This window comes from Talpa occidentalis, unplaced genomic scaffold (assembly GCF_014898055.3).
Source record: "Talpa occidentalis isolate TD23 unplaced genomic scaffold, MPIMG_talOcc4v2.1, whole genome shotgun sequence".
NCBI lineage: Eukaryota > Metazoa > Chordata > Mammalia > Eulipotyphla > Talpidae > Talpa > Talpa occidentalis.
In genome coordinates, this window is record NW_026555331.1 from 105,228,283 (window position 1) to 105,254,994 (window position 26,712).

Genomic DNA, 26,712 nt, shown 5'->3' on the forward strand with positions numbered 1-26,712 from the left:
AAAGGGATCATGCATACATTGTGCAAAATGAAAAATGAGGTAAGAATTATATAAAATAAAATAAAATAAAAAGACAAAAAAGCCAAAGGGATCATGGACACTGACAGGACCACTACAAAGTTCTGCCATGCTTGCTTCTGTTAAGGAAGAAAGCTGTTTTGTAGCACTTAGTTAGACAAACCCCCTTGCGGAGCTGGACCCCTGCCTATTTTCCTCCTTCCAGTTGTATATCCCTCACGAAAAACACAGAGACACTTGGTAACGGCCAAGCAGAAATTCTAAATAGGAGAATATTCCTTACTCTTCAGGAAGGGATAGTGAGAAGCTGTATGGCCATTCCTTCTTCCTGCACCTCCCTCTGCTGATGTCCAAATCCCACAACTCCTCCTTCTATAGCCTGGGTCTAGATTATTTTTCAGATTATTTTTCAAAAAGAAGCTTTCTCAAGGAATGACTTTCAATGTCAACTGTTTGTTGCACTTTAATTTGAGTGAGTTGCTGGGTTTCCTAGGTTTTCTTGAAAGCAGAAGTCTTCACTAGGAGAAAATGATGTTAGGCCTGCTGGTGTATCTTGTAGGAGATGAATGGAGGCATAGTAAATTAGACATGAAAGTATTTGAATAAATTGTTTAGGATTTTGCTATCTGCTGTCATTGGTTAGACATTCTATCAAGCAGGACTTTTTAAAAAGGAACATCCCCTGTTCCCTGACCCCACACCATCATGGGGTCTCTTTTCATCAAAGCCATTAAAAAAATTAAGAAAAAATTATTACCCCAAATCTTTATTTCCTTTGCTGCTAAGCTTTTATCTCTCCAGTGTAGAGATCAATGACTTCATGTGCGTGAAAATATTCAGTTAGAAATGTTCTTGGAGGGCATCGAGTGTATGCATTGGAATTATTCTGTGTATGACAAGAACTAAGTAAATACAGTAATGTGCCAGGAGTTCCTTGGGGAAGCCATTGCTTGGAATAGCATTTAGTGCCACTCTATGCAAGTCACAACTTTGACTGAATAGTTCTCAGAAGTGGCCATGGCTCATGAAAGTAGGAAAGATCCCCAATATAAAAAGAGAAGACATTTTGGGGGGGGGGTTACAAGCTGAGCAGAGTCAGGGAGCATATTTTAAACTCACATTCAGTATGTGCTCGTAGATGGCAGAAGAGAAGGCCAGTGTGGAGCAGAGAGCCTGGATTTGGGGGTTCCACTCTGAATCAGGAGTTGGTAACCTTTACCCAGCACCCACTGTGTATCACGAAGTCTTCTAAGTGTCTTGCACACACACCTTTTACCTTTCACAGTAATTCTGTAGTTTTAATAGATATGAGATAAAGAAACTGAGGCCAAAAGAAATGAAAGGCTGAAAGTAAAAGCTGGGGCTTGCATATGCTCTGCTGACTTGGCAGGCTCTTCCATTCCACCACACTTGATTACAATATAAAGGAGGCAAAAAGAAGAGCTGATGAGCTGGTTGAACCTGGAGCTCCTGCTCACAAATTTCTCACATCCCCTCAGTCATAAGGCTAGGCCAGCTGCTGCAGCTCCAGGACTTGACCTGGTCTCTGGAGACTGAAGAGGCCTGTGAAGAAGGCACGTGGCGAGCGGTTCTGGGGTCAGTGCTGGTCACGCCTTCCTAGCAGATGGGACTAGGCCTGGGAGCTCTCGTGGTTAACCAAGTCGTATTGTTTTCTTTTTTAGGTATTGTCTTGGTTCCCAAATAGCCAGTAGTTTTGTTTTGCTTTGAAGTCACGAACATCTCAGCTGTCAAATTCTTTCCTTCCCAAACATCTGCAGCCATTCTGCCTTGAGCCATGAGATCATCTACTCGTTCTTACTCCAAGCTGCCTCGAATTTGACCTGGTCTTGGACTTGAGACCTTCCATGAAAATCTAAGTGGCAAAGTGGTATTTGTGAGTCAGCTCTCCTTCCCAGTCAGAGACAGAACAATGCCTCAGCATGTTGGAGGGAAGATGGACTTTCCTGATGAAATCCAAAGGACTTTTTTCCGGAGTTCTTCTGGGGGTGCTAAGTGACTTGTGGGGGCCTAGTTTTGGTGAGAGTGTGGATAAAACCTTATGCATTTGCTTTTCCTTCCTTCCCTCTCTCTTCTCCTCCCTCCTTCCTGTCTTTCCTGCCTTCATTCTTTTGATCTTTTACTTTTTCCAAAATAGGAAAACCTAATCATTCAAGGAGAATTTATATCTTTCCTTAACATATTGATCAAGGAACTTATTCCTAATATTAATTCTATTGTTGAGGAAACTTGTGGCAAGGTGGGAAAAAGACTGGATTGGAAGTAAAATACCAAGTCAAAACAAAAAGAAACAAACCAAAAAGCGTTTCTGAGTGCCAACTTGACAAATTGAGAAATCTTAGGCAAGACACAAACTCAATGAAGTGTCATTTCCTCAAAGGAAATATGAAGACAATCAAACTAGTCTACTCCCCTTCCTCAGCCCCCAAGGGTCTTGTCAAACACAGGGAAATCATCTGTGTGAAAGTGGTCTGTGCACAGCTGTGTGTCACAAACCGGATAAACCATTTGGGTTCTGGTTTCAGATAGAGCAATTCCTACATGATGTGACTTAGGAATATTACTTTATCTCAGTGATAAACCAATTCTCAACCAGGGGCAATTTTGTTCTGTCCTGGGCTACTTGGCTATGTTTGAGGAACTTTTTGGTTGGGAGAGGTGCAGGCAGGATTTATTTAGTGTGTAAAGGCCAGGGCAGCCGCTAAACGTCCTGCAAGGCACAGGGCAGTCTCCCTCAACAAAGAATTATCCAGTACCAAGTGTGAATAGAATTGAGGTTATGCCACTCTGCTTTATCTTTATAAATCTCAGTTTTATTTCATTTTATTATACAACTAAAATAATAGCAAGAGTACTTACTGTTGTGTAGGTTGAAGTTGTGCAGGTTGAAGAAAGTAATGCAACTAACTTATCTTCCAGCGCCTGATGTACAGGAAGTGCTCATGGAAGACTTTTTTGTGCCCAGTGTTCCTGTAATGACTGTCTCAGAAATCCTTGTGACTTATTTGCAACCCTTAATTCTTAGTCCTCCATGAATTTACATTAATAAGTGGCCATGTCGTCAGGCTACCTATTTTTCATTCCCCTCTTCAACAGTATGCTGTTTTCTTTTGTGAGAATTTCTCTTCCCCAATTATGTGAGGTCTTAGTGAGAACATGAATCCAAATACCTTTCTCTCTAAGAAAGTTCGATCCCCGGGCAGCCAGGGAGCTACCCACATGGCACGGCAGGCCTCTCCTGTCTCGCCCACTGCTCTCCTCAGCAGTGTATTTCAGTCAGTCTGCCTGTTCTGTTCCCCACTCTGTCTCTGGGAATCCTCTCACCCCCCATACCTCTGGCCTGCACACCAGCTCTTGTATGCATAAATAAATAAATCTTTATTAAAAAAAAAGGAAGTGAAAGGGGTCACATCCTTCTTCTACCTGTCCTAGCACAATCAGAAAGTGATCATGTGATCTGAGCATGGTAATGTGACCTGACTTTGCCCAATCAAACAATCTCTTTCAGACACTCTGGAGCACAAGAAGTGGTGAGACCCTGCCTCAGCAGCTGGTCTTAGAGGTTCTGTGATGAGTAGTTTACTCTAGGACCTGTTTCCCAACTCAACAGAGCTCCTTGTCTTTTCCAGTGTTCTTCAGCGTCAGGGGGACCCAAAAGGGCTGCCACTGCCTTTATGTACATTTTCAGAGTTGGTTCTGTTGTTGGCAACCAAAATTCTTCACCAATCACTTTCCCATCAATGAATGAACCAATGCATTGAACCACAGGACTGTATGTTTTGTGTCTGATAGTAGAGGAGATGGGGTTTTGTAGTATGGTTTAATCTATTAATGTAGTCTTAATGTCAGCAAAATGGGGAAGAACTCATCCTTGCGTATTAAATTCCAAGTTCTGGAGCTCACATTCTTTATCGAAGTTGAATCTTCCTCCTCCAGCCAAGTCCTTATCAATAAACATAAATTAGGAAAGTGTTTTAGCTCTGTCTATGGTGAACCTTTTACATTGGCTAATAGAATCAGGCAACAGTATGACTTAAAATATTGATTTAAGCAAATTCTCAGAAGTACATGGTATGTTCATTATAAAATACACATTTGAAACTGTCCTTTTTTCCATTTTATCTTGTGTTTGCCAGATCCTATTTTAATATCTGTATAGAGAAGAAATTTACAGTTCATGTAAATTTGGGAATAGGCCAGCCAAGTAATGACACTAACTAAAGATAATTATAAGGAAGATCAACTGATCCATTTATTAATTGTTGTTTTTAACTTAGGTTGTTTCTCTGGACCAGAAATGGGACTGTTTGGGAAAAACAAATCTGATGAGCTTCATTTTTCTATTTGGAAATAATATCTTAATAACAAATCATATTTATTCAGTGGTTTAAAATTTGTCATTTTTAAATGTAAAGAATATTGTACACACATGTTCCCATTATAAACATAATTGAAGTGTATGAGAAATTTAAGCAACCTTTATTTTCTAAATATAAAAGACAACATTTGAAATAGAGATTCAGAGTTGCAATACTTGAATTTGTTTCAGATTGGTCAACAGATAGCACTAGCAATTATTCCAAGGTTAGGTTGGTTAACATGAACCATAATTAACATGCATCTGCAACATCGAATTATCTATTTACAGATACTCATGATAGCTGTTACCACCTGCATGGACACTGAGTAGAGACATGAAAAAGAAAACTGGATAAACGAGCTTGGCAATTTGTTTTCAATAAAATCATTAAGTCTCTTATGAAGCCATTTCTGGGGCTCAGTTTTCTCGTCTTTAAAATGGGAAGAAGAATAGTAATTACTGCAGCATGTTATTTTGATGAAATGTCATTTAGTAACACAGACCCTTTCCCTGTTCATCCTTCATAACAAAATTTACTGAGGATTGTCTGTACTTGTGATCTCTATGTCCTTATCTCCCATTCTCTCTTCAACCTCCTCCAGCTGGGTTTCTAGATTCTTCCTGTGCTGAAACTACTCTAATTAAGTGGTCAATAAACTGCCTGTCGCCAGTCTGCCTGTATTCTTATTTTACCTCTCACTAGCATTCAACACAGCTGACAAGTCCCTCATTGAAACTTATTATGATTTTTTTTTTTTTTGGCATGGCTCGCATTGGTTGTTTTCAAACATATTTGCTCACATGTTCCCTAAAAGAATTTTGTAAAATTTTATAGACCCTTGCACACTTTTAGAGCTGACATCTATATTTTTCATCATAAGTTTAAATAGTTGTTAGGGATAAAATGTCCAGTATGTTATAAATATTGACATCTTAAAATAAAACAGTTATATTGCTTTTTTAAAAGGCGCCCAGTGGAGTCGAAACACCACAGAAATTTGATACTTGCCATCAACCATTTAGAAAACACATAGACTTCTTTTAACAGTTAGAAATTTTACATTGTTCAGAGCTTTTCCTCTGGAATTTATATTTTCATTCAACTTTCTGCACAAAATTTTTTCCCAATGTAATATATTTATTACTCTACCAACCTCTTTGCTGCTAAATTGTGAATGTAAATTAAAAATAAAACTTAAAGAAATTCCTATTACTATAAGTTTCTACAAATCAAAACATTCCTTTTAGAATAAGTTATCACTAGTTATTTAATTATTTATATGTTTGATTTAACAGTGTATTACAAGGAGGGATTGGGGTCAAAATAAGAGGGTTGTAATGTATGGGTAATATAAAAATAAAATTTAAATGAAAAAAATAAAAGTGTATTACATATTAGAAATTTTGATGGACGGAAAACTATTAATCTACAGAGAAAATTTTACTATAAACATAAGTTCTTATGAGTTGGTGAGGGCTTATTTTTATTCCCAATTTTTCATATATCCAGGGATAATGCTATTTATTGTTATAATGTCCTGTGATTCAGCATTAATTCTCTCCTTATTTTTCTTTTTAAAAGAAGGAAACTTACAGAAAATCTCTTTATAGAAATAAGTAGATAGAAAATTTTTTTTTTAAATAAACAGAACTGCTATTCAATTCTTTGAAGTTCTGAATATGTTGGATTGTTGTAAGAACTGAACATAACATTAGTGACTGGCACATAGTAGCCGTTCATCTCACTATTGTTATTGCTATTAAGTTATTATTGTTATCGCCCCCTCTAGCTTCCCTAGCATTCCTTTCGTTGTGTTGTCCTATGACCAGTGACAGCCTGCGGTTATAAAGCTCTGCTTCCTTTCCTCAAGGAGGGGCAGATTCTGGAGAGCTCTGCCTCAGTGGCAGGACTTCTGCAGCTGCAAGTCCAAGTGCAGGCTACAGTTAGTCTTCACCAGTCACCACCTCCTTGCTTTCCCAATCCTGAGTCCTTTACTCCTTATCGGTTTCTCCAGGGAGCAATGCCACAAGAAATGAAGTGTATATGAATCCATATCTCAGGCTCTGCTTCTCAGGAACCTAACTAGAGTGGGGATAATCACCTTTAGTTCTACTAGAAGACATCTACAGGATTTATAACCCTGGAAGCTTTTTTTCCCTGACATTGTCAAGTCCATTCTTTATATTTATTTGCTTACAGTTAAAGCCTTCTTTAGAAATGAGAATTATCATGATATCTTTGCGTCAGCCTAATGATGATTGGAGAAACACCTACTAGCAGAAGAACAAATAGAAAGGAGAAATAATTACATTTCTCATTAGAAGAATAAGGAATAAGACTCTTGAGGTTAATAGTAAAGGGTTTTCTTCAATCTCATGACAACATAGTTATGTACAGCTTAATGACATTTTGGTCAGTGATGGACGTATTTATGACAGTGGTCCCATAGTTTACACCACATAGCCTAGGTGTGCAGCTGGCTGGACCATGTAGGTTTGTCTAATTGTACTGTATGATGTTCACATAATGATGAAATCACCTAACAATGCATTTCTTAGGATGTATTCCAGTCGATAAACAACAGGTGAGTATAGAGGAAGAGGTGGGTGTGCCCTGGTCTGAACCTCAGCAATCTTGCATTTAAGTAGCCACTGCCACTCAGCCAAAATGGGAGGCATGGGAAGAAACACTCAATATCTCTCTACCTCATTTCTGGTGATCGTAAAATGAGAAAAAGTTAATACAGAGCTGTTGAGAGAAGTAAATGAAATCTTGTATGTGAAAGAACTTGGTAATTTTAAAACACATCATAAAGATGAGGTGTTTGAAGTGTAAAAGTGACACTCTGGTTAGTTCAGGAATTGGAAGTGAAGGCTCTAAGATATTGCCCCAAAGGTGAGCCTTTTAAAAAGTGTATGAGAATGGGGGAAATTGCAGTAGAGTCATATGCATTGTGTTTAAAAAAATATTTTTGTGGAAAACATTTTTTATACATAGAAACAGTGAGGTAGAAGTATTTTGTAAATTATGTTTGCATGTATATGGGTATTGCAAAAATATAATATCAATAGCAACTCCAACAACTTCTGAAAACTCTTGGGGGGAGGGCACGTTAATCATATTTCATGGGGTTTATTAGCCACACAAAATCTCCCAGACCTGCTTACAAAAGTCTTTGGTTATTCAGAGATTGCACTTTAGCACCTTCAATATTGCCAGGCCCTGAAATAAGAAATGAATACTTTCCTGGTGGCAATGAAAGAGAACATTTTGCGAAGGAAACTGCAATGAAAATGGAAACTGTAAACTTCAAGGAATCCACAAGTTGGGGGTAACTTAGGAGGTTGGGAATGAGTTCTTTGCTAGAGAGAAAGAAAGAAGCACTTTAAAGGGATTGGGACCAAGCCACGAAGCAAAACATGACAGGAGGGAGAAAAGATGAGAGAGCAAAGGAGAGAAGGAGCAGAAAGTTTAGACAAGTGGCAGCCAGTGATAGCTGGGGAACCAGAAGAGGCAAAGGGCTCTGGAGGCAGCAAAACATTTAAGCAGAGCAAAATGAGTTTGGGAGGCCAGGGCTGAGGCTTAAACGGCATTAGTCCCTGACAACCACACCCTTCCCTCTCCAGTGCCTCCTACAGGCAAGATGGAGCGTGGGAGGGAGTCCTTAAGTACGGGCTGGGTCCAGGAGCTGCCACATGGAAAAGACCTAGTTTCTCTATTTTCAATAGAGAAAAGAAACATTTTACTGTTATTACTTGTCCTCTGGTACTTGTACATCCTCAGCATTTGGGATAAAATCTTCTATCTGAAGTGCCTTTTTTGATCATCTGGAGAGAGTTCTAAGTCCTTGCTTTCTACTTACGCTGTTCTCTCCTTACACTTGTAGGAGAAAAGGCATACCATAATGGTTCAGTACTTAGATGTATAAGGACCTGATATTTTGAGTGTGCCAACTCTATTATGGGCAGTGGTGATTGCTTAAAGTCAACAATAAAGATGATGATAACAAAGAGTAACATCAGGTCACACCTGCTCTGTGCCAGGAGCTGGGCTAAGTGCCTTACCTACAATGTGGGCTATTCTCACAGCAAACTCTGTCCTCAAGGAAAGCAGATCAATGATTTAATGAGAGAGTCAGATGAATATGTTACTAAATTATAATACAATGAGACAGATAATGAAAAAGCAGGGAACCAGGGATTGGGTGACTAACCACTTCCTAGCCTTTGACAGGGAGAAGACAGAAAATTATGGAGGTGTCCCTGTATCGTCAAAGTTATTTATTTCTCAAGGAGACAAGCAGCCCAAATAGATCAGAAGTTCTACCTTCCATGTTAGCCTTGCAAACCCCCCAGATTTGAGTTATATTTTATCCCATTGAAAAACAAATGCTCCACATTGCAATCTTATTAAACGAGGATATATAAATTGCTTAAGGTGCAAATATTATTTATGATGCTTATATTTAACTTAACAATAGTCAGTATTATTGCTCTTATTCCTTCTGCTTATTATGGATTGGTATTAAGTTATGACTATAAAGCTCTTTGAATAAATCATTTTAATTGCCAGTAATATGAGTGCTCACGTTAATTAAGGGGATATTTTGCACATGGAAAAGAGAAGTCTTTTGAGCTTTTCCTTTGGAAAGACAGCTCTATAAAGCACCCTTTGTGGAATAAGTGACTTTCCTGTTGTCAAACTGAGTACCATACAAACATGTTTAAAGTTATATTTAAACATTCAATTTCAATCTTAAACACAAAAGAATGTGGACTTCAAGTTAGCTAGAATGTGTAACGTAAAATCACACTGTATGAAGCAGTGTGAGGAGGAAGGGGCTTATGTGGGGTAATGACAAACCAGCTTGAGATTCTGCTGAGCTGTCTGGGACTCAATTTCCTCATCTGTTAGATGCAGGACGAAACTAGCTGTCATAGAATTTTATCTGCTAGTAAGTGCTAGCTTAGGACCAAGTTCCACTTTTTCCTATTGAGTAACTTCAGACTATGATGTCCCTTCTGAATGGACATCAAGATATTAGGATAGCAGAGAAAAGTCGTGACGTCAGACATTTCAGTAAGAAAGCTGCTCTTTGTTATCCTGGAACTTAGATGTGTATTAGAAAGTGCAATTTTCACTAACTTGAAACGATACCCGGCCTAAGTTTGTTGCAGCACTATTCACAATAACCAAGACTTGAAAACAACCTAAATGTTCACAGACCCAATAAAGGCTAAAAGTAGAAAATTCAGGACGGAGGCGTCACAAGGCCAGAAGCTGGAGGTGGGGGTAGAAATGATTAACATAGTTGTTAAACCAGCTATGCAAAAGAGAAATTCTTAAGCGCCAACTGCTGCAGCTAGCATCACTTGGCTATAGTATCCAGAGGAAGGGATATGGAGATGGAGGGCCATTGTAAAGAATCAACAGACCTTACAAAGCAATCTAGTCACACCCCAGAAGTACTTAACAATAGATAACAATTCCACAAATGGTTGAACCCCTCCCCAAAAGAAGAACTGTATCAGTGCAATTTTTGCACTGGCAAAACACAGCTCTCTTGCCCACCCTTGACTATGCAGGTGCCTCTCTTTTTCCTAATAAACCTTGTCCTTAACAGATTTCAAACTCAAAAAGATAAAAAGAGACCCCAATGGACACTACATTATGATCAAGGGGACAATACTTCAAGAAGAAATAACACTCATTAACATATACTCACCAAACGAAGGAGCACCAAAATATATCAGACAACTCTTGTCCTCTCTGAAAACAGACATCAGAGAAAACACATATGTAGTGGGAGACTTCAACACACCACTATCAACAATGGATAGATCAACAAGACAAAAAATAAGTAAAGAAACCAAAGCTCTAAATAAGGACCTAGAGCAATTGGGCTTAACAGACATCTATAGAACACTAAACCCCAAAAAAACGGAGTACACATTTTTCTCAAGCGCACACGGATCATTCTCCAGGATCGATCACATACTGGGGCACAAGACAAACATCAACAGATACACCAAGATTGAAATCATATCAACCATCTTTTCTGACCATGAAGGCATCAAACTAGAAATAAACCATAAAAAGAAGGCAAGGAACTTTCCTACCTCATGGAGATTAAAAACCACACTACTGGAAGACCACTGGACTAATGAGGAGATGAAAGAAGAAATTAAAAAATTTTTTGAATTGAACGACAAGGAGGACACCAATATCCTAAATGTATGGGATGCAGCAAAAGCAGTAATAAGAGGTAAATATATAGCAATAGAAGCTCACATCAAGAAACAAGAAAGAACTCAAAGAAACAACCTAATCTCGAAGCTCAAAGATCTAGAAAAAGAACAACAAAAAAACCCCAAAACCAGTAGAAGAAAAGAAATAATAAAAACCAAAGCAGAAATAAATGAAATTGAAACTAAAAAAACAATCCAAAAGATCAATGAAACCAAGAGCTGGTTCTTTGAAAAAATCAATAAAATAGACAAACCCCTAGCCAGGCTCACAAAGGAAAAAAGGGAGAAAGCACAAATAAACAGGATCATCAATGAAAGAGGAGAAATCACAACGGACACAGCAGAAATCAAAAGAATAATCAGTAACTACTATGAACAGTTATATGGAAACAAGTTTAACAATCTAGAGGAGATGGACAAATTCCTACAACTCTACAATCACCCAAAGCTAGATAAAGAAGAAATAGAACACCTAAACAGACCAATTACAAGCAGCGAAATTGAAATGGTAATCAAAAACCTCCCCAAAAACAAAAGCCCAGGACCTGATGGATTTACAAATGAATTCTACCAAACATTCAGAGACGAATTAGTGCCTATCCTTCACAAACTCTTCCAAAAAATTGAGAAGGAAGGGACAATACCAAACACGTTCTATGAAGCCAACATTACACTAATACCAAAACCGAACAAGGACAACACAAAAAAGGAAAACTACAGGCCAATCTCCCTAATGAACACTGATGCAAAAATCCTCAATAAAATTTTAGCCATCAGAATCCAACAATGTATCCATAAGATAATTCACCACGACCAAGTAGGATTCATTCCAGGGACACAAGGATGGTTTAACATCCGAAAATCAATCAACGTTATCCAACACATCAACAAAAATAAATATAAAAACCATATGATAATATCAATAGATGCTGAGAAAGCTTTCGACAAAGTGCAACACCCATTCATGATAAAAGCCCTTGAAATTCTTGGGATACAAGGAACATACCTTAACATCATAAAGGCCATCTATGACAAGCCAACAGCCAGTATCATTCTCAATGGTGAAAAGCTGAAAGCAATTCCATTAAGATCTGGAACAAGACAAGGATGTCCACTCTCACCACTGCTTTTCAATATAATACTGGAAGTCCTAGCCAGGGCAATAAGACAAGAGAAAGACATCCAAGGAATCCAAATAGGAAAAGAAGAAGTCAAACTATCACTATTTGCAGACGATATGATATTATACATAGAGAACCCCAAAAACTCCACAGAAAAGCTAATTCAACTCATCAATCAGTTCAGTAAAGTGGCAGGATACAAAATCAACACGCAAAAGTCAGTAGCCTTCCTATACACAAACAATAAATCTGAAGAAGAAGAAATCAAAAAAACCATCCCTTTCGTTATTGAAACAAAAAAAATCAAATATTTGGGAATAAACCTAACAAAAGAGGTAAAGGACCTATACAAAGAAAACTATAAAACACTGTTAAAAGAAATAGAAGAAGACACAAAGAAATGGAGAGATATCCCCTGCTCATGGATTGGAAGAATAAACATTATTAAAATGGCCATCCTTCCGAAAGCAATATACAGATTCAATGCTATTCCAATCAAAATTTCAATGTCATTCTTCAAAGAAATAGAACAATTATTGATGAAATTCATATGGAATCACAAAAAACCCCGAATAGCCAAAGCTCTCCTGAAAAAAAAAGAAGGGAATGGAGGCATCACACTCCCAGACTTCAAACTATACTACAAAGCCATAATCATCAAAACTGCATGGTATTGGAACAAGAACAGACATACAGACCAATGGAATTGAATAGAAAATCCAGAAATAAACCCACAGATTTATGGTCAACTAATCTTTGACAAAGGAGCAAAGACTATGCATTGGAGCAAAGAAGTTTGTTCAATAAATGGTGCTGGGAAAACTGGGTCGCTACATGCAAAAGAATGAAGCTTGACCACTACCTCACACCATACACAAAAATCAACTCAAAATGGATTAAAGAATTAGACATAAGACCTGAAACCATAAAATATATAGAAGGAAATATAGGCGAAACACGTAGTGTTTCGCCTTTGCACATCAAAGACATCTTTACAGACACATCACCCAAAGCAGTGATAGTGAAGGCGAAGATAAACAGCTGGGACTACATCAAATTAAAGAGCTTCTGCACAGCAAAAGAGACAATAACAAAAACAAAGAGAAACCCCACCAACTGGGAGAACATTTTTGCACCCAACACTAATGATAAAGGACTGATCACAAAAATCTGCAAAGAGCTGATGAGACTCAACAATAATAAAGAAAATAATCCAGTCAAAAAATGGGCAGAAGAGCTAAAAAGAAACTTCTCTGAAGAGGAAATGCAAATGGCCAACAGGCATATGAAAAAATGTTCAACATCACTTGTCATCAGGGAAATGCAAATCAAAACTACCATGAGATACCATCTTACACCAGTGAGAATGGCACATATTAAAAAAACTAGCAACAACAAATGTTGGCGAGGGTGTGGAGAAAAAGGAACTCTTCTGCACTGTTGGTGGGAGTGCAAACTGGTCCAACCACTGTGGAAAGCTGTGTGGAGATTTCTGGACCTACTAAACATAGAGCTTCCATATGATCCAGCAATTCCACTCCTAGGTATTTACCCAAAGGACACAGAAACATCAATTCCAAAGAACACCTGCACCCCTATGTTTATAGCAGCACTGTTTACAATAGCTAAGCTTTGGAAACAACCCAAATGCCCAAAAATAGATGACTGGATCAAGAAGATGTGGTACATATATACCATGGAATATTACTCAGCATTCAAAAAAGATAAACACATGCAATTTGCAGCAACATGGATGGCGCTGGAAGGGATCATGCTCAGCGAAATAAGCCAAAAAGAAAAAGAAAAATACCAGATGGTCTCACTCATAGCAGGAATCTAGAAAACTTAAATAAGGGACCAGGAAAATGAATAACTATAAGAAAGTGAAAATCAAAATCAACAAAAAACTATGAACCCAGACACTTTTAGGGGGCAGGGGCGGGAGGGGAGGGATTGGGGTCAGAATGGGGGGGCTGCAATTGTATGGGGAATATAACAATAAAATTTATTATTTAATAAAAAAAAAAAAAAGGAAAAAAAAAATGTAACTTTGCCTGCCTGTGTCTGTGCAAACTTCTTTATCTCCTGGGTAAACACACCATAAAATTACTATGTGCCACTGAAAGGGGAACTCTGCTAAAACTTTTCTCTGAGGTAACTCAGAGACCTGTTCTTTGAACCCAAAACCTCATCACCAACATCAAACCAAAGACTGGATAAAAAAGATATGTTATATATGATATACTACTATTCAACTCTGAAAAATAGAAATACTACTGAACTCAAAAAAAATAAAAGCTTGCCTTTTGTGACAAAAAGGCATGAAAGTTGAGGTAATTTTGTTAAGTGAAAAAAATCAGATAAAGACAAATATCAGACAATATCATATGTAGAATATAAACAAAACAAACTCCTACGTATTGTGAACTGTGGCAAAACAATAAAAAAGGAACTACAGTTTTCAAAGAAAGTGTAGAAGTGAGCAACAAAAATGTTAAGTGGTTTTCTTTGGGTGGTAGGATAATGGGTCATTTAAATTTTCTTTTTAATACTTTTATATATTTTGCCAATTTTCTGTACTATACTTAGGAAGAGTAAAAGCATTTTTTAAAAATGAGAAACATCAGTGATGTTCATAAAGTATCATCAGTGAACCCAACTCCCCCCAATATTTTTTTCTTACTCTGGGTATGACTTTTGGTTTCATAAACACTAGACTAATCACAGATCAGTATCTTGGTGAAAAGGGTGATTTGATGTTACCAAGCAAGGTATTACTTTTAACTCTTCCAAAGTCACAGAGGTAGTGAGAGTCACGAGTGGGTCTTGAACTCAGGCAGTCTCCCTCCACACCTCATCCTCTTTCCCACCAGAGCTTTTAGCTTCTCCAGACTGTGGTGTAGGAGAACTAGGATGGCTTCTCAAACACAGAGTGCTTATTCAACTGGGTCAGAGTGATTGTATGTTGATGCAATCATTAGCTTTTGCAGACTATAAGGGCTGGGACTGTGACTGGTTAAACACAAGCAAATGCTCTTCTTTTGTGGGTAGCTGTCCTTTGGAATAGCACTTCCAGTTTCCCTCCAGAGAAGGGCCTTTCTTAACAAAGTTCTTAGCACAGCTACTCACTTCGTTTCTGTTAAGAAACTTAATGCAAAACTGGAACTAAAGGCAAGCTGGTTGATGAGTACAATTAAGTATGTGTGTTAGACACATGTTCTAGGTGGGTTATTTCCAGACTGAGCTCAGTTCAATGACGCGATAATAGTTTGTTAGCCACATGTTAGAGCCTGTGCCAAGTACATGGATTGTCTTCATGGATAACAGACTGCACTCCACAATAGAAGGTGCAGGGGGCAAATTGGCTCTGGTGTAAGATGTGCCATGCATTTGCATAACTAGATTGGTAGGATCTGCTTGAGAAAGTCTGGCTGGGTCTGGAGATTCCTTTAAATATGAAAAATAGAAATACCATAGAAGCCAACAATTTCATTCCTGAATGACTGGATGAAGTTGTAGTACATATACTCAACAGAATGCTACTCTAAATAAACTCTAAATAAAAAAGATGAATTCTTGCTTTTTGCTAGATCATGGATGGAACTTGAGATGATTAAGCTGAGTAAAATAAATCAGAAAGAGAAACACAAAGCTGGATGATTTCACCCTTATGTGGAATAAAAATAAACAAAATGAACAAAATAACAAAAATAACCCACATTCTAAGATGGGACTTCCCTGGTAGCGCAAGGGGTTACGTCTCAGCACTATGAAGCTATTCACAGCCACTGTAGCATGGAATTTGATCCCCAGCCAGGGAGCTACCCACATAGTGCAGCAGACCTCTCCTGACTCACCTCTGCTCCCCTCAGCAGTATATTTCAGTCATTCTGTTATAGGACAGGGAGAGGGGCAGCCCAAACCCCGCAAACCTGCCTATTCTAAAAGGGTTCTGCCATCCGCCGCATCAACACAAAACATAGGAGACTTTAATGGGAAGGAACTTTAATAAAACTAGGAAACAATACAGGTAAGGCAAAAAGTCTAGTTTCTAAATGAAGCACCCAAAGTTACCCATCCCCTCGTGGGTAAAAGTCCATCCATATGGGACTGGCCCAGAACAAGGCCCCAAAGCCTGCCACAAGTCTAAAGCATCTTCCAGTGGGGACCCACAGAAAAGGGTCACAAACAACCAGACAAGCCCGGAAGGAAAAGAGCAAAATCAACATCAAGATAAAAGCTGCCATTGTCACCTCCCCACGGGTCTCACCCACATCTGTGTCACCCAGTCCACGACCAAAAGACGAGCGCAGTTTCTTCACGTGTCTCTAGGCTCCATGCGCCTCCTCCAGGTCTCCTTGCTCCATCCTGCTTCCTTCCTTACTCAGTCTCTTCTGCAGCTTCCTCTCTTCCTGCTCAGCTCCCCCCTCCCTTGGGAGGGGCAGGGAACCTCCGCCTTTCCTGGGGACCACCCTGTTACAATTCCTCCTGTTGTGCTCCCCACTCTGTCTCTGGTGACTCCTCTCACCCCCTGCACCTCTGGCTTACACATCAACTCTTGTATGCATAAATAAATGAATCTTTGAAAAAAAAAAAAAAAGGCAATGCCAGAGGGGCGGGAAGAGGGAACAATGGACGGGGTCAAGTGGGGTTGATTTGATAGTTGTGAATGGTATTAGTGAAACCGGGGTCTGCAGTGTGGCCTGTGGGCAAGACTGGCTCTCTTATTTATTTATTTTTATTATTTTAATTTTATATATTTTTATATCATTTTTCATTTTTGCACAATGTATGCATATTCATCTTGGTTATAGTCCCCATACAATTCCCACCCCCCTTTGTTTTGATCCTACTCCCTGTCCACACCCCCAGTGTGTCTCTGGTTTATAGTTGCTTGTTGATTTTGATTTTTACTTTATTATAATTAGTCTTTTTCCTGGTCCCTTATTTAGGGTTTCTAAATTCCTGCTATGAGTGAGACACAATGGAATATTACTCAGCAATCAAAAAAGATAAACTCATGCAATTTGCAGCAACATGGATGGAGCTGGAAGGGATGATGCTCAGCGAAATAAGCCAGAAAGAAAAAGAAAAATATAAGACTGGCTCTCTTTCCCAAGGCCAGCTAAACTCGGGACCCATTAGAAAAGTGCTGCGGTTTTCCTCATCAGCCCAGAAGTTGCAGCCTGTGGGCAGCCCCTCCCCCAGGCGCCGGCTGGCTTGTGAGCGCCAAGCCAGAGCTCGCTCAGAGCGCTGCCTGGCCTCCGAGGAATGAAAAAGAAAAAAGAAAGACGCAGCATCTGGCGGCCGACCTCCCGAGAAGTTGAAGGTATTTGCAGCCACCAGGCGGCTGCATCTGCCCCGGTCCCACCGCCACCGCCTGAGTGTGGCCTGGTGTCTCAAAGAGCCGTCTGCTGTCGGTGCAGGCCAACAATCCACAAAAAGCCTTAACGCTGGTATTTCTAACACTGGCCATTGCTGCCCAGCACTGCTGAGGGTGATCAGCATTCAGTGTCCAGGTCACTTCTGAGAGCTGTAAACTCAGTGTATCTCACCGTCCAGCACTGCTGCTGCCTCCATTGCTGTCTGGTCCAGCATCTGGGTGCTGGCAATTCCGAAATTCAAACTGTCACTGCGGGCTGCTTCGGTGTCATCTCAGTGGCCCTGCCTGTGAGCAACTCCAGCTGCGGTGAGTTGGACCCTGACCCATTGCTTGCTGCCATGGCATGTAATGCAGGCCCTCCTGGGCGGACTGGCACCATTTTGAGTGAGCTACCTTTTGTTCGCAACTTCTGGACACCATGGATCCTCTCTAAGGTGAGCTAGCTGGCTCCTTGTGGACCTAAGAACTTTTTATTTACCCTATTTGTTGAATAAACCCCATTGTTGTTGTTCCTTGAACCTGAGTGATCTTGCAATTGTGTGCAAGGATGAAAATCCCCAGTGACATGTCCTCTCCCTGGCCACTGTCTTTAGACCCTGCTGTAGCACCACTATACCCCTGTTTCGCTAGGACTTTTCTGGTGGGTGTGGTGTGGTATATATAAATACCAAGGTGTAAAAACACAAATAAATAAATAAATGGTAAATCAAGAACAATTTTATTACTAAAAAAATCAGATTGACCACTTGCCCTAGAATATCATAAAACTGGTAGTTCAAACAATCTCAATTCCAAAATCTGACAGGCATAGAATTAGAGCCTCAGACTGAGAATGGACTTTAATAGTATGCTTCTTGCTCCTACCCCATATTGAAACACCTGACTTGTCCTTGACAGGTGGTCGCCTAGTCTTAATTAAAAGATATCCCATGACAGAGACCTCATCATTCTATCAGGGGCTCTTTCCGATTTTGGACAGTTTTATTAGAAACTTTTCCTTCTCCAACAACTTGCAATTTGTTTCTCTTCTGCCTTGGGAAGCTATGGAGCCATGCTGTCCAATATGGTAGCCACTACCCACACTGGCTATGGAGCACTTGTAATGTAACTCATACCAGATTTCAAAAACTCAATATGAAAAAAATTTATACTGATTACATGTTGAAATGACAGTTTTGAGGTAATGAGTTAAGTGCAATGTATTATTAAAATTAATTTCACCTGTTTCTTATTTTAAGTGTGGCAACAAAAACATTTAAAATTACATATGTGACTGGCATTATATATGTGACTAGTCCACTGGATAGGGCTACTATGGAGCATAAGTCTGCATGTTTTTAAAAATGGCAGCCTTCAAATTTTGGGAGGCTGTCATTTTGTTTATCCTAATTTTTTTTTTTTTTTTTTTAGAGAAAATGCCTCATATCTCATTAAATGCTTTTTATTTAACATACTTCCAGAACCTTCACCATTAAAGGTGTTACAGCTTTCAGGCTCAACATACAACTGAATTCTGTAAACTGAAGATTGTAATTAAGATGTACCAAGGCCTTTGAGTCTATAATCTCCATTGTCTTGATATTACAATTTTGATAAAGCACATGGTCTAATGTAGTTTTTTTTTTTTTTAAAGATTTATTTATTTCTTGTTTATACAAGCACTGGGTACAGTCAGAAGCGTGGGAAGGTGAGAGAATTCACCAGAGCCAGAGCGGGGAGCAGAGCAGGCAGAAGGACCGAAGTACACTGCTGAGGAGCAGCGGGCAGCAGGAGAGGTCTGCGCACCATGTGGGACCCTCCTCTGGTGGCCGGGGAGCAGCCGGGGATCGAACCGGCGCCGCAGAGGCTGCGGGCAGCTTCGCAACCCAGCGTTCAACCGCTGCGCCACCAGGGAGGCCCCTAATGTAGTTTTGATGGTGGCCTAATTATACTATTCCAGGGTTCTTTACTTTGGGCTGACTACCCTGGGTGATCATAAAAGGACTTCTGCTGAAAATAAACAAAATTTTATTAATCTATGAAGTCAACATGGTTTTCATAGAGCTTTAAAGAGATCTGAAGTTTACTATAATAGATTGTATTGTGTTCAGTCACTTAAAATTCCTGGTAATTTTTTTTTTCACAAAACTGCTTTAACCTCAGTCTCCTGTACTCCCTACTTTAGCATTTGATTTTTAATGGATGATTTTACATTTATTCCTATTAATTTTTTTTTCATGTCAGTCTGTTCTTTTAGTTTGAGATCATTTTCCCTCTCTAAGTTTGTTTGACATTTAATGAATTAGGCTTTTCTCCCAGGTTTGTCACACCTGCAGTTTTGATAAGCATGTCTTTTGTGTCTTCATCCATCATTAAGTGAAATTTTGGACTGGATAAACCATAGATAGCACTTGGGAGTCTGCCATGGTGACTGCCCTTTGGGTAGGCAGTGATTCATCAAACATTCCACTTTCCTGGATAGAGTTGTTCAGCCAGCTACAAATCTACTCAACTATACTGTCATTCATGTTATTCTTGTCCACAGATGTCAACTTCTTTGCTGAAATTAAGATATATTTTTGTCTGTGACATTTCCTTCATCTTCCTGACCTGCAAAACTGTCAAAAAGGGAAATGTGACTGATATGGTGAAAGACTGATTTTGCGAATCTATATTGACTCCCAGAAATCACTGCTCATGTGATTTTAAATAGTTTGTTCCAGAATGTTACTAGAGGTTTGACACCAAATCCACTGGTCTGTAGTTTTTGGTACTTACTTTTCTTGTTTTCTAATATCTGTCTGAAAGTCAGAGGATTGTCTTGATAAAGCTTACATTGGATTGAAATGGGGAAATAATAGGCTTTTGAGTTGGCTGAGCCACAGTAATAAAAGGTGATGATGGATAATGATATATTAAGTAGAGGATAAAGTCATGTCATCCCAGGGGCCCGGGTAAAGACACTATCTCTGGCTCTAATACATTTTATCCAACAATTTAAGCCAGTTGGTCTCCCCAAGAACAAAAATTTGTTTATCACAATTTGTCCCCTGTTGACTTTTTAGGTGTTTTAAGGTTTGGGAAGTTATTATCTTTAAGCTATCCATTTCTCACCAGAATGAGCTATATGGATTTGCTGATCGGTCAATTCCTAAAAAAATTTGACTCATTTAATGCACTTGACCTAATAATTACTCAAGTACAAAATAGCAATAGTATGAGATGGGTACTTTCTCCCAGAGGGATATTGGAGGGGTTGAGTTTTATTTACCTTTTGTTATATTGTTGCATAAATATTACTAGAGTCTACTGTTCATTGCAGAATCTTCCAAAAAATGCTAACTTCTCAAAATGACAACTCATCTTTCAATTATCTCCCTCTTGAGACCTGCCTATCCTTCCCTCACTTGAAGAACAGCTCCCTCTACCCTGGTTGGTGTTCTCTTGCAATGCTCATTTACAAATAGTTTCTAAAACGCTCATTAGCTTGTTTGTCTCTCTCATTCCCAATCTACATACTTGTCAAAGGAAGGAGTCCAAGAGTCTTGTTTAGCTTGGTCTTTTTCTCTTGCATTATAAGAAGAAAAAGCTCTATTTAATGAATCAGTGCAAATTGCCTGGCTGTCTGGAAGAGAGAAGGAATGTTGAGAGGAGTGGGGACAAGGCTGTGTAGACAGAGTTGGGCCATGAAAACCAAGCAGGAATTTATACTTAAGGTTGAAGCAGCAGGGAGCCATTGTCAAGTGAGCACGGAGCGAATAGTGATGTGGCAACGAAGGCAAAAGAGGCCTAGATTGCTGAGAATGAACCCACAAGGCAGAGGTCCGTCAGCGTGCCATCAGACACAGACCTGCGGTGCTGGGAATTGTGGTAGGTGTGGGCATATTAACAGTGAGAAAGGGGGAGCCTAGAGAAAATGAGAACTCAGTCACAGGGCTGAATCAGAAGGAGAAAAAACAATACTCGGAAGCTTCTAGGTCAGAAAATTAGCAAAAGAATGGAAAAGTTACTTGCAAAAGGGTAGCCAGTTTTGGGTGCCCAGAAGCTGGAGTTCTTTAGCACATTACTTAGATTTCTGTATCTTTGAAGTGTCAAATGAGAAGGCAGACCTCTTAAGATTTAAATTTTGCTTTTTTTTCCCTGACAGCGTAACAAAAGGGTGAAACAGCCTCATCACTCTTTACATTTTAAGGAGTCCTTATTTTATATGCTATCAATGTAGACTTTAGTTCTCGGGTCTCGTGGGAGCTCTTCCTTGTGGCATTTGCACTGATGACCATCTGAGCTGAGTGCTTATTAGATCGGATGAAATATCGTTTCAGGTTAGCAGCGAGACATCATAGGCCACCCACTGGACACTCTGGGAATGAAAAAGAGGCCAAAGGTCTAGTGTCTTTAACTGGAAAAGTACAATTGCAAGATTAACAATGGCAACCCCCGAGTGCATTACTGCTAGTGGAAACAAGCATATGATATCATAACAGAGTAAGAAAAAGCAGCAAATTTGCTTTCAAAGCCCACGGGGTGACAGTTTTACAATCATCTTGTGAATGGCATCTGTATTGGTTTCCTATTGCTGCTATAACATTAAATTACATGAATTTAGCAGTTTCAATTTCTTCTTCTAATCCCAGTCTTGTAGCATTCAGCAAACTTAACCACTCAGACTAAGTGTTAAGATCTTCATATTTGAAACAGATCATTTCATTTTAAAGAGCCCTAAACTGTTAAAGTAATTACATCTCCTAAATTAAAAAACCAAAGGAAGATTATTCATTTAAATATTGTCTTGGGAACATATAAATGAACATACATTTGGTTTACTAATTGCTATCTGTGAAGGAGATAAGTTTAACACAGTGTAAAATAATGAGAAAGACAAAGAATACTTGGAGAAAATAGAAAAACAGAGTTTTCAAACATGGTCACTGTAGAAGTACTTTCTAGTTTTTTTTCCCACTGACAATAAAAAAAGGTAATTTGAGTACTTGTGAAACCCTTTGCCATTAAATGCTGTAGTCAATAGTAATAAAAAGTTTAAAGAGTTTCTTATTGTCAAAATGAAAATAATACATGAAAGATTCAAACTGTAGGTTTTTTCTCAGTCCAGAGATCTTTAAAAGTTCAAATTAACCAAAAATATCAGATTAGTGTTTAGCATTGGTGGGATAGTGGTAAGCATAATGCCTTCCAAATTAGTGTTTATACTGGGCTGTCAGAAAAGTCGTGACTCATTTTTTCTTTGAAAAACATAGAAAAAAATGCATCATGACTTTTCCAACAACCCAATATAGTTATGAATTATTTCTTTAAAAGAAGTATTGACATTAATTATCTTTAAGGGGAAGGGTCTTTCATTGATTATTATATCTATTTTTTAAAATATACAGATATAACTTGTAATTTAAAAGAAATAAATAAATAATGATAAAACAACACTATATATAACATACACTTGAATATGTAGTTCAGTATTAAATGGTATAAGTATGTATTAAATAGAATTAAATAGTTGGGCAAAAAAGTGTTGATATCCTTGGAAAACAGTTCTTACCTGGCAGCAGAATTATGTTTTTAATGTCAGATTAAAAACAATGAATTGTTGCCTTGCTTGTGGATAACCATTTCTACTAGTTAACTTAGTAACCAAACATGATTCCTCTGCAGCTTCCTTAACTAAATTGCTCAAATCCTCCTTTGGTGTCAATGGAAGAAGCTATGTCCATGAGAGTAAAAAGAGAGGTAAAAGAGTAGATCACTTTTTATGACTATTTTTGAGAATAAAAACATGAATATTGCAAAAATGCAAGAATGGGTACAGGATGTGAGCAATGCAAGGGGCCCCAATATCATGCAGGCAAGTGTTTCTATCTCCCACTTCTCTCTGGTAACCACCACTTTGTTCTCATAATCAGGAGTTTGTTTTTGTTTTCCTTTCTAAAATTTCAGGTATACAAATTTATATTTTGACGTCTGTATATATTGGCATGACCACCACCAGAAGTTTATCCTATACCAAACTACTGACCCCTCCTTATCTGTTTTACCTCTGCTAGATGCTTTCAGTATTGCCCTAATGTCTTCAGTAGTTTGCAGCTTGACAGTGATGGATCTTGGTGTGAATTTTTTATTATTTATCCTCCTTAGGATTTGTGCTTTCTGAATTTGAACATTCATATCTTTCATCTGTTCTCAAAAATTATATGATTATCACAGAAACTTTCTCTCTAAAATCATCTTATGGGCCTCCCCTGGTGCCGTGGCGGTTGAGCTCTGGGCTGCGAAGCTGCCGGCAGCCTCTGTAGCACCGATTCGATCCCCGGCCACCGGGAGGATCCCACATGGTGTGACAGACCTCTCCTGCCAGGCCCGCTGCTCCCCTCAGCAGTGTATTTCGTCAGTCTGCCTCTTATGTTCCCTGCTCTGGCTCTGGTGAATTCTCTCATCCTCCCACGCTTCTGACTGTACCCAGTGCTTGTATAAATCAATAAATCAATAAATAAATCAATAAATCTTAAAAAAATCATCTTACACTTCAATTAGACATTGACCAAGTGTTAGTGGTCTCTTTGATCCTCAATATCTTATAAATATTCTTTCACAGTTATCATTTTGTGCCTCTGTCTCTGACCCTTTTGCTTTGGTGAATTTATTAAGTATTCTCTTCCATTTTACCAACTCTTTCCTCAAATATGAATAATCTATTCAAGTAGCCACTGTGTTTTCACTAAAATTGTAATTTTAGTTTTCTGAGTATTTGATTCTTTTTCGAATCTGCCTGGTGTTTTGAAAGAATCTTATTACTTTCTCTGATTTTTGTATTCCACATTTATTTCATTAATGTTGTATGCCTGGTTACTTTATACTCTGTATTTTCCATTCCAATATTGAAAACTCTTGGAGGTCTCATTTAGCTATTATTGCATCTCTCACCCTTGAAAGTTGTTTCCTTGTGTATCCATAATTTTGGATTGTGAGTTCCTATTCAACTATGTCTGTAGGAATCTGGAAAAAAACTGAGTAGTTGGTAGTTCGTCAGAGAGAATCTGCCAGGCCCTTGCTGGGTCTACATTGGGTTAATTTCTTGGCTTGGAGTTTCTTGGAGTGCATGAGTAGTATCAATTTAACCCCAAACCTTCAAAGGGTTATAACCCTTTATAACCAGGCTGTGGTTATAAATTTTCAGAGAAGATGTAATATTCCAACCCAAAGCCTGGTCTGAGACAGAAGATTTCCTTATTATTTCCCTTTACGTGGTGTATGTGGAAGGTACACTCCTTCATTACATGAGGTCTTAGTTCCAATTACCCATCTTGCGTAGGCCCCAGTGTGGCCGTTAAAATACTAGCCTCTTGGTTATAAAGATTGGCAAATGCCTACAGGATAGTCATAGATTCAGCTAACACCTGCTTTCTTGCTCGTATAAACTGAACTATTTGTTTACCTTTCCTTCCTTATAGCTCAACTATTAAAAAGATGTTTATTATAATTTTTTTCTGATGAAGAAACTGAGGCTAAGAAAATTTAATTGACTTTAAAAAGGCACAGCAAAATGAAAACTAAAACCAGGCTTCTGAACTCCTTGCTCACTTTTTCATTGATCACACAAAATAATAAAGCTTTCTCTCTTAGAGTTGGCATTTCTTATGTCACTTCTAATAACCATAGAGATAGCTCTGAAATCAGAAGTAAATTTTCCCCACAATGCAATACTGTGCTAAAATTAGGTAAGATTAAATCACTAACACAAACTCACTTGTGAGATAGAAGCCTAAATCTCTGACTTGCAGGGTTGTTGTAACATGGGCAGAAAACCCAGTTGCAAGTGTTTCTTTAAGCAGATTTTAGCTTCTGAATCTGTATTTGAAACCACTGATCACAGAGAGGAACTCCCTGTGGTTGTTAAAGAGCCACATTTTTAGGATTCATACAGGCATATTTTAACATCAGATTTTCTCATGAGCAGAAGTTTCGAACATAAGCACCTTTGCTACGTATTAGGAAAATCAGTATAATTTGAAAGGTATGTATATTAGTTATTTATGAATTCTTAAAAAAAGTGAACTCTACTGGCATCTTAAAAGGAATCTGAGTAATGCTGTGTAATATTGAAGTTAGTAAATCTTAGAAAGAGAAAGACAATATGGCTGAAGTTTCAATACAAAGATAAATACAGAAATTTCAATGTTCCTTTCTCAAATAACTGAGCAAACCACCACCACTACCACCACAACCACCACCACCACATATATATGTACACACACACACACACACACACACACACACACACACACAGAGACAGAATAAACCAGTGCTCCTGATTGTGGTTTTGTTTTGCTTAGCTGCAAATTCCTAAATCTTCATGTGAAGCAGGGAGATCATCAGCATTTCAATTCTTTCTTTAATTTATCAGTTTTATCTTGTGGGAGGGTGTTCACTTTTGCTTTTTCCCCCCCAAATTGAAGAAAAATGAAATTGTGGGTTATAAGCTTCCTGTAGAGGGCGCTATTGATATTGTCAACGATATTAAACTTTTTTTTTTGTTTAATTATGGTCCATAAAAATATAGTCTCCGTATAGACGTCATTAGATTGATATGTGGGAGAGTTGAATTAAACCAAAACCCTAAGCCGACTAGTTACTATTAGGCTGTTTAATACTTGTGCAATCTGTGTCCCTTTGCTGCCGGCTTCTTTAACGCTGATTGTCTGAGAGTCTCTATCCCATCCCCCTTTTATTATTTAATGAACAATTCCTCTTCTGGTCTGTATTAACAATGGTGCTTGGAACTCGGCATCGATAACACACTGTATGCCCTGTTGTGCTACATGTTGAATGATTTGTGTGTCTTTGAGAAAGTCCAGCTTCTCTTCTTAATCTGGTATCCTGGAGGCTCTGTAATTTACTCCCACAGTTCCCTGCCATAACATATTTCATGTCAAGTGGGAGTTTTTTTTTTTTAAACTCTTAATAGAGATATTTTCAAACAAAGACAGAGGGCAAAGAGGATCTTCTTAGAATATTAAATGAGAACATAACCATAGCTTATTTTTCTTTTGTATTATTATGAAGCAATTGATGATTGCCTGGGGCTTTGCAGATGAATCAGACTTCTAATAAGTTTCAGTGAGAGCAGTGTTCACGGAGATAAGTTAATTAATTGCTCTGCAGTGTGAAAGCTCATGTAGATAGTGTTTTATTCTACTGTGTAGTAGCCTGTTCATATAAAGGCACACAATTCCTTACCACACTAAAGAGATTTGCTTATCAGCAACCCTTCATAGGAAATACTATTTTGTTCTTCTTAAAAGAAACTTAATAACCGTATTAAACCAAAAATGAAATACATTACTGATCATTCTCCAAAAGTGGCACTGAAGAGAAATCTTTCCTTTTGGAAGTTTTGATGTCTTCCATCTACTGTTTACAAAACTCTTTTAAATGCTGATAGACTCCTATCTTGTTACCCCTTTCAACCATGCGGGTTTGGCAAAGACTTCTTTTTCCTTTTCATCACTGTATTGATTTCAAATCAGAAGAACTCTCTATCCCTTCTTTACCCTGTCTTTGTGGCAGTGTTATAA

At 38.5% G+C, this 26,712-nt stretch overlaps 1 pseudogene; it reads right to left on the reverse strand.

Annotated features, from left to right (window-relative positions):
- The window catches only part of LOC119250216 (26S proteasome regulatory subunit 10B-like), a 113,419-nt pseudogene extending 96,177 nt beyond the window's left edge, over positions 1 to 17,242 (reverse strand).
- Positions 17,243 to 26,712: the final 9,470 nt, after the last annotated feature.